This window comes from Bombina bombina, chromosome 1 (genome assembly GCF_027579735.1).
Source record: "Bombina bombina isolate aBomBom1 chromosome 1, aBomBom1.pri, whole genome shotgun sequence".
Classification (NCBI taxonomy): Eukaryota; Metazoa; Chordata; class Amphibia; order Anura; family Bombinatoridae; genus Bombina; species Bombina bombina.
Window position 1 is genome coordinate 583,538,583 of NC_069499.1, and position 9,055 is coordinate 583,547,637.

General features: G+C 40.0%; 1 long non-coding RNA gene across 1 annotated transcript; it reads right to left on the reverse strand.

Annotated features, from left to right (window-relative positions):
• Positions 1-1,416: 1,416 nt before the first annotated feature.
• LOC128638864 (uncharacterized) lies at positions 1,417-1,713 on the reverse strand. The gene is made up of 2 exons (XR_008399128.1): positions 1,609-1,713; positions 1,417-1,528 (listed from the first exon to the last, which is right to left on the reverse strand). It is a non-coding gene; the product is annotated as an uncharacterized LOC128638864 (long non-coding RNA).
• Between the last annotated feature and the right edge of the window lie 7,342 nt (positions 1,714-9,055).

The window sequence follows — 9,055 nt, forward strand, 5'->3', positions numbered from 1 at the left end:
GGTAGTTATATTCGGCTGGTGTCATTACTCGTGAAAAGAAGGCAACAGGGTGGAGTGGATCTTCTGGAGTTTTACGTTGAGACAGAATGGACCCTAGAGCGTAGTTGGAGGCGTCAACTTCAAGTACATAATGGGCATCAGGGTCTGGAAACTTAAGAATCGTTGCTTTAGTGAAAACATCCTTAAGGTGTTCGAAAATAGCCTGTGTTTGAGGTGTCCAGTGGAATGTAGTTTTGACACTTGTAAGAGAAGTTAAAGGCTTAGTAAGAGAGGAATAATTCTTGATGAATTTCCTATAATAATTGGAGAAACCAAGGAATTTTTGCAGGTCCTTTTTGGAGGAAGGTATGGGCCAGTTTTTAATAGTTTGCACTTTTGAATCATCCATCTGAATTCCTGTGGGAGTGATAGTATAACCCAGGAATGTAATAACAGAGGTGTGGAAGATGCATTTTTCCAATTTGGCAAAAAGTCGGTGTTGTCTAAGGCGAGAGAGCACCCAACGGACGTGTTTTATATGTTCAATGATGTTAGTAGAGTATATCAGAATGTCGTCCAAATATACAACTACACAGATGTCAAGGAGATCACGGAATATATCGTTTATTAGATATTGGAACGTTGCCGGGGCATTACAGAGCCCGAAAGGCATCACCTTATACTCGTAGAGCCCATATCTTGTTCTGAAGGCGGTGAGCCACTCATCTCCTTTTCGGATCCTGACGAGATTATAGGCTCCACGTAGGTCTAATTTAGTGTATATGGTGGCTTGACTGAGACGTTCGATGAGTTCGGGAATTAGAGGTAAGGGATAGCGGTTCTTGACAGTCCGTTTATTAAGTTCCCTATAATCAATTATAGGGCGTAGGGAGTTGTCCTTATTTCTGACGAAGAAAATGCCGGCCCCAGCAGGGGAAGAAGAGGGTTGTATAAACCCTTTCCTTAAATTCTCTGAAAGGTAAGTTTTGAGGTGATCTAGTTCAGGCTGTGATAGAGGGTATATGTGCCCGTAAGGAATGGAAGCTCCTGGAAGTAGTTGAATAGGACAGTCGTACGGGCGATTTGGAGGAAGGGACTCTGCTTCCTTTTCACTGAATACATCTTGAAAATCTTGATAGTCAGAAGGAATAATTCTTCCAGTAGGATTTATAGAACAGATCAAGGAGTGATGAAAACAGGTGTTCTTGCAATAATCTGAGAGGAATTCGACTTCGAGGCGATCCCAATGTATGGTGGGTTGATGCGTCTGTAACGATTGTAGACCAAGCACCAGGGGAAACATGGGAGAATTTATCACATCAAAGGATATGAATTCAGTGTGTGCACTTGACGTGGAAACCTTGATGGGAATAGTTTGGTGTGTAATAGGACCGGAACTAATTGTATTACCATCAATAACTCTAATGGACACAGGTCTTGCTTTCAACACAGTGGGTATTTTATTTATAGTGACAAAAACAGAATCAATATAGGAAGAATGTGCCCCAGAGTCGATGATGGCTTCACTGATTTGCTGGTGTAGATCCCACTGTAAGGTAAGAGATATAGAGCAGTAAGCAACTTGGTTAACATTTGTGGTTAAGCATGTGGTTTTTCTGAAGGACTTACGTTTCTTCTGCCTTTGTAAGATAGGACACTCTCTTACAGTATGTGCATTTGAAGCACAATACATGCAGAGGTTGTTTATGCGTCTGCGATTCCTTTCTTCTGGTTGTAAAGGGCCTCTAGTGAATCCAAAATCCATAGGTTCTGAGGTTTGAGTGACTGTAGGTTTTTGGTAAGTAGTAGAGGGTCTTGTGATAGTATCCATACCTTGTTTTTCTGATTTGCGTTCTCTCAACCTTCTATCAATCTGAATGCTTAGTGTGATTAGTCCTTCCAAGGACCTAGGAAGCTCAATGCGAGCGAGTTCATCTTTAAGGGCATCATTTAGACCTAGACGGTACTGATTCCTAAGGGCAATATCGCTCCACTCAGTATCTTTACTGTATTGCTTGAACTCAGTTAAATATTCCTCCACCTGCTTTTTCCCTTGTTTAAGAGACCTCATTTTAGTCTCTGCAGTAAGCTGAGTGTTAATATCTTGATAAAGAATTGCCATTTCCTTGAAGAAGTCTTCCAGTGATGTTAAAATAGGATGATCTTGTTCAAAGAATGAGTCAGCCCACTTGCGGGGTTCACCTCGCAGAAAAGAAATGACCGTTAAAACCTTAACTCGTTCAGTTGCGTAGGTTTTAGGTTTTAGACTGAAAAGAAGATAACAAGAGTTTTTGAACTGAGAGAACATAGCCCTGTCTCCATGGAATTTGTCGGGCATAGAGACTTGGGGTTCTGGGGTAGCCTCTGGTGTGGCTGATTTATTCATTGAGTCTTTTATTATATTGTTGAGTGTCTCATTTTGAACTTGTAATTCTCTAAGGCCATGACTTAGCTGATCCACCCTCTGTGAGAGAGTGTAAACAATTTTAGGTAATTCCGCTGGATCCATTTTTATAGGCTTCAGTATTATGTAACGAGCTGGTTGTGGTTGTGGATCTCAACTGCGGGAAATATATGATTGTATGCCTTACTTTAAGATACAATGAGGAAGTTACAATGTATCTGTCTGTATGGCAGTTGAAAGTTACTATTTGATTTAAATTCCTGATCAGTATTTCTGAATCAGGTTGCACAGCAGTTGTTAAACAAACGCACCGTGGATGGGATACACTTTTCCTGATAATCACTGAGCACACAGGAAGAGCGTTAGGTCAGTACAGATGCAGCAGGCTGTTAGTCAATTGAAGTGTGATACACACTGATAGCTGTGCTGTTTGTGAGAGCTGACAGGCAGATGGGTGGAGCAGGTATTAAGTGCTGTGCTGTAGTGTTACTCACAAAAGTTCAGTCTGAAGTTTATCACGCTACTCCTGAAGCGTGTGAAGAGGAATATGAGGAGGTATCCTGTGAGTGTGGTCCAATGTAAGTTAAGCGTCTGTACAAAGTTATAAAGTTCACAACTTATATCGGATGAGACTGCAGTTGCGGTTTGGAAAACACTTGATCTGCCAGAGGCAATTAAGCAGGAAAATAATGCAGCAGCGGTGTTTGTTAATCCAAATTAGGAAATGTTCAGACTTAGCATATAAGTCTCTTTCAGTTTCTCAAGTAGGCTCCGTATTAGAAAAGGTTTAAATACCTTCAGATAGTTAGACTTGAACAGAGAGAGGTAAATCCCTGCAGCAGGTCTGTGAAGCTGTATGCTAAACTGGAAACAATACTGAAGCAGGGAGGGAGGCGTGTCCAGGCTTTAAATAACCTTGCTAGGTGTGAGCACAGGTAAAATTAAAGGGACAGAAAGGAATAAGGAAATCCATGACAGTAGCCCAGTCTCCAAAGGGAGGGAGATCATGTTCTGCTTCAGTATGTCACAGTACATGTTGGCATTCATGGTTCCCTCAATAAACTGTAGCTCCCCAGAGCCGGCAGCACTCATGCAGGCCCAGACCATGACACTCCCACCACCATGCTAGACTGTAGGCAAGACACACTTGTCTTTGTACTCCTCACCTGGTTGCCGCCCCACACGCTTGACACCATCTGAACCAAATAAGTTTATCTTGGTCTTATCGGACCACAGGACATGGGTCCAGTAATCCATGTCCTTAGTCTGCTTGTCTTCAGCAACCTGTTTGTGGGCTTTCTTGTGCATCATCTTTAGAAGAGGCTTCCTTCTTCCTTGCAGACCAATTTGATGAAGTGTGTGACATATGGTCTGAGCACTGACAGGCTGACCCCCCCACCCCTTTAACCTCTGCAGCAATGCTGGCAGCACTCATACATCTATTTCCCAAAGACAACCTCTAGATATGACGCTAAGCACGTGCACTCAACTTCTTTGGTCGACCATGGCGAGGCCTGTTCTGAGTGAAACTTGTCCTGTGAAACCGCTGTATGGTCTTTCCCACCGTGCTGCAGCTCAGTTTCAGGGTCTTGGCAATCTTCTTATAGCCTAGGCCATCTTTATGTAGAGCAACAATTATTTTTTTTCAGATCCTCAGAGTTCTTTGCCATGAGGTGCCATGTTGAACTTCCAGTGACCAGTATGAGAGAGTATAAGAGCGATAACACCAAATTAAACACACCTGCTTCCCATTCACACATGAGACCTTGTAACACTAACAAGTCACGTGACGCTGGGAAAATGGCTAATTGGGCCCAATTTGGACATTTCCACTTAGGGGTGTACTCACTTTTGTTGCCAACGGTTTAGACATTAATGTCTGTGTGTTGAGATATTTTGAGTGGATAGCAAATTTACACAGTTATATAGGCTGTACACTCACTACTTTACATTGTAGCAAAGTGTCATTTTTTCAGTGTTGTCACATGAAAAGATATATATAATATATGTATGTGTGTGGACATATGTATTTATATGTGTATATATGTATTTACAGACATGTATACACATATAAATACATATGTATACATATATAGACATTGCATTGGAGCCCTTTGCAGTCAAGAAGCTGAAACCTTGCAAAATTATATTTATTCAATATTCATTTTTTTTTTTTTTTTTTTTTTTTTTTTTTAGTTTTAAAATGCTTTATTGAAAAATAATAGAATTAACAGCAAATAAAAAAGAAAAAACATAAGTAATGTTTTTACAGTTCACATCACATATTTCTTACATGAAACCATTAGAGGGTGCAAAGCTTTATCTAACCTGATGTGGGTCAGTTGTTACAGTTGTACCGACCTACGGTAATATATTCGTCACATTGTCTCTCAGTTTCCTTTCATGCCGTAAAACTGGCATGGATTACACTTTATAACTGTGTAGGGTGTTTAAATTGACACGTTATCCAGAAAACAGAAAACAAATGAAGGTACAGAAAGTGAAAGTACACATCCTTATAAATTATCATTGATTAAGTAATATTACATTAATGTAAGTATCAATATCAATCCCAAGATCGAGGTCTGCAACTATTTTTAAAGGGTTTTAACTTTTTAGAATGTCTGGATCCAACTACTATGTTGTAATTTAATTTCTAGGCCTTTATGCCAGATGAACATATTCTTCCCAAAATAAGAGCATTGCATGGTAGAAATCTAGTCTACCTGTCTTTTGATAGTGATATTTCTCAAGCCCTAGTATTCTGGTCACGTTTTGCTTCCAGCTTTGTGTTGTGGGTATTTGAGGGGATTTCCAATAACGAGGTATTAGTTGTTTGGCTCCACTAAGCATTATATAGAGTAACATTAATTTATATTTACATTTCAGTTTAGGGGGTTTATTAAACAGTAGGACCAAAGGGTCGAATGGGATCTTGAGGTTTAGGGCTATTTCTGTTTCTCTGTGTACCTCTTTCCAGTATGTTTGGAGTATCGTGCAACCCCACCAAATGTGGGCTAGGGTCCCCTGTTGACCGCAACCTCTCCAGCACATGGGGTCTGCTTGTGGATATATTTTAGCTAGTCTGCATGGGTGTAGGTACCATCGACATAAGATTTTCATGTTTGTCTCGGTTATAGACATTGAGGAGGGTGATCTACCCATTTGTATAAATATTATGTCCCAATCTTTTGGTGAGATTTCCCGACCTAATTCTGCTTCCCATGATCCCGTGTAGGCCGGGAGGCTATTGGAGTGTATGGCAATTAGATTTTTATATATTAAAGAGAGGGATCCTCTCATAGGTGTTTGTGTCCAGCACAAAGTCTCAAAAGGCGTTAAATTCCTGACTAATTGGTCTCTACTTTTATTGTGTTGGATGAAATGTGTGAGCTGTAAATATTCAAACCATCTGCTTAGCAGGGAAATGTTTTCTCTAAAAGCGATGTTTTAGATAGGAGTTTTCCGTTGTCCTGTATCGTGTAGCACGGTAGGTGTGAATGGATGTTGTAAGGTTTGCCTGTGGAAGTATCTAGGTATATTGGAAATTTGGGATTATGTAGGAGTGGGGTTAACGGGGAGGGGACTGACGACATTCCCTTTTGTGTTGATATAAGTTTGTCCCATGTTGAGAGTGTGTCTTGGATTAGAACGGGAATGGGGTAAGTGAAATATCTCAGCTGTGTGGGCAGCCAACAGGCACTACCCAGGCTGCTTGTACCTAATAAATCGTGTTCAAGAATTACCCATTCCTTACTCTCCCCGTTTTTACACCAATCCACTATTCTAGTTAGCTGTGCTGCTTGTGTGTAGTATTTGAGATTAGGAACACCTAGACCTCCATTAGTACGGTTACGATATAACGTGTTTTTTGAGATTCGTGGCATTTTTTGGCCCCATATGAAGGTGTTGGCTATATTTTGTATCATGGTTATGTAATTAGTTGGTGGTTGTATTGGTATTGTTTGGAACAGATATAAGAAGCGTGGTAATATGCTCATTTTGTAGGCATGGATTCTGCCTAACCAGGATAGGGGTTTATGCTGCCAATTGGTTAACTCTGTTTGTATTAATTTGAGCATATTCTGATAGTTATGTGTGAAGAGGGCTCCCTTGTTTTTCGCAAGTTGTATTCCCAAATATTTTAGTGTGGAATGTTGCGGGGTAAATTGGTATTTTGTGCTTATTGTTTGTATATAAGATACAAGATACAAATATAAGATATTTGTATCTTGTGGTGTTCCATCGCTATTCCTAGAAATTCTGACTTGGAAGGGTTTATTTTAAAGTTAGAGTGTGTGCTATACCTCGATACTTCCTCCATAAAGGCAGGTAAAGATATATCGGGGTTAGTTAGTGAGAGAAGGACATCGTCCGCATAAAGGGATATTTTTATTGTTCCTAATGTTGTGGGCAAGTACTTCCATGGCCATGATAAACAGAAGGGGTGATAGCGGACAGCCTTGTCTCGTGCCGTTATTGATTAAGACGGGTTCTGATAATGAGTCATTTGCCTTAATTCTGGCCCTAGGTGCGTTATATAGAGAGAATATTTTGCCTACAAACGGTTGGCTGAAGCCAAATTGTAACATAGTGTCTTTTAGAAATTGCCAATCTAGCCTATCAAAGGCTTTTTCTGCGTCTATGGCCAAAAACATTGTAGGAATTTTGTGGGTCTGGGAATATTCTAATAGGTTTAATACTTTAATGGTATTGTCCCTGGCTTCCCTATGGGGGACAAAACCTACTTGGTTGAAATTAATTATTTGGGGGAGTAGTTTATTAATTCTGTTGGCCAAAATTTTTGCATAAATTTTAATATCAACATTCAGAAGTGAGATGGGTCTAAAATTGGCTGGTGTGTCTGGTGTCTTCCCTGGTTTTGGTAAAACCGTTATATATGCGTCTAGCATAAAAGGTGGAAAAGGGTTTTCATGGTCAGTGTGATTGAATATAGAGCATAAGTGCGGTAGTAGCAATGGGAGAAATTTTTTGTAATATTGTACAGTGAACCCGTCTGGGCCTGGGCTTTTTCCTATCGGCATCTGTTTGAGTGCTTCTGAAATTTCTGTTGGGGTGATCGGGGTCTCTAGGTCGCGTTCCTGTGACCTTGAGATTTTTGGTAACCGGGAGTTTTGTAGGTAGTGTTTTCCCTCTTGACTGCTGTTGATTTGTGTGGAATTGGCTTTCAGGTTATATAGCTTGGAGTAATATGTATGGAACTGAGTGAGAATGTCTGGTGTAGAGTGTACCTTACCATTATTCAGAGTTTTTAGCTCGAGTACAAAGTTCTTTAATTTTTTAAGTTTTAACGCCCTGGCTAATAATTTCCCCGCTCTGTTATTTTCGAAATAAAACTTTTGCCTAGTGTTTAATGCTATGCGGTTGCATTCCTTTAATAGGAGGTTCTGGACTGCTTGTCTTGCCTCTTCTAATTTGGTTTGCAGTTGTTGGTCATTGGGGTTAATTTTGTGCTCGTATTCTATCTTAGAAAGAGTGTCAGTTAATTGTTGGTAGTGGTGTCTAGCAAGCTTTTTAAGGTGGGATTGTCTCTTAATAAATTCCCCCCTGATGTAACATTTGTGTGCTTCCCAGACTACAAAGGGGTTTGAATGTGGCTGCGAGTTAAACTGAAAATATTCCGGTATTAATTTTTCTATCTTGGTTATGAACTCTGGGGCTGTTAGTAAGTTATCCTCTAGTTTCCAAAGGTAAGTGTTTGATGGTGCTGTAGGCCACTTGAATTGCAGTATTACTGCCGAGTGGTCAGACCATACAGTGTGTGAGATTTTGACGGTTGAGACGGCAGATAAGCCCTTTTGATTTAGCAAAAAGTAATCAATTCTGCTATAGGATTTGTGGGGAGAGGAAAAGAACGTGTAGTCCCTTCTAGAGGGGTTTAGTAGTCTCCAAATATCATACAAATTTTGGTCTTGCATTCTTTTCCATAAATACCTAGTAGTGCTTCTTAATGTGTTGGGGCGGGGGTTTGAGCTGTCTATGTCTGGTTGGAGGGGAGTGTTAAAGTCACCTCCTAATATGATTGTGCCTTTTGAAAATTGTAAGATTTGTTGGAAACATTTTTTAAAAAATGGTAACTGCTTAGTATTGGGAGCATAAAGGTTTATTAGTGTGGTTGGGGTGCCATAAAGCAGTCCAAAGACACATAGGAATCTGCCCTCTGAATCTGTATGCGTTTGCAATGGTGTAAAAGGGATGTGTTTACTGATCAGGATGCTCACCCCATTTTTTTTCAGATCTGATGAGCTGTGAAAATGTTGTGTGTATAAGGGGCCTAGATATTTGGGTTCTTTGGATTTTTGAAAATGAGTCTCTTGTAAAAATAGGACGTCCCCTTTTTTTTTTATGCAGATCTGTAAGGGCCAGAGATCTTTTCTGAGGCGAATTAAAGCCCTTTACATTTTGGGTTATGAGGAATAAGTGTTTGTCCCTAGTGTTTGGATCCATTTATTTGTTGCTTATTGTATTTGCAGGCAAAATTTAAGACTCTTTCTGATCTTGGGATAGGAAAACGGTGTACTTCATAACAATTCAACATTAGATAAAACATCAACAAATGTACTTCATGGCTTTTCAACAACAAATAAAACATTAACAATGAAAAAAACAACAACAAAAAACTGACCATCAGGCCGATCAAGCTTCCCAAAG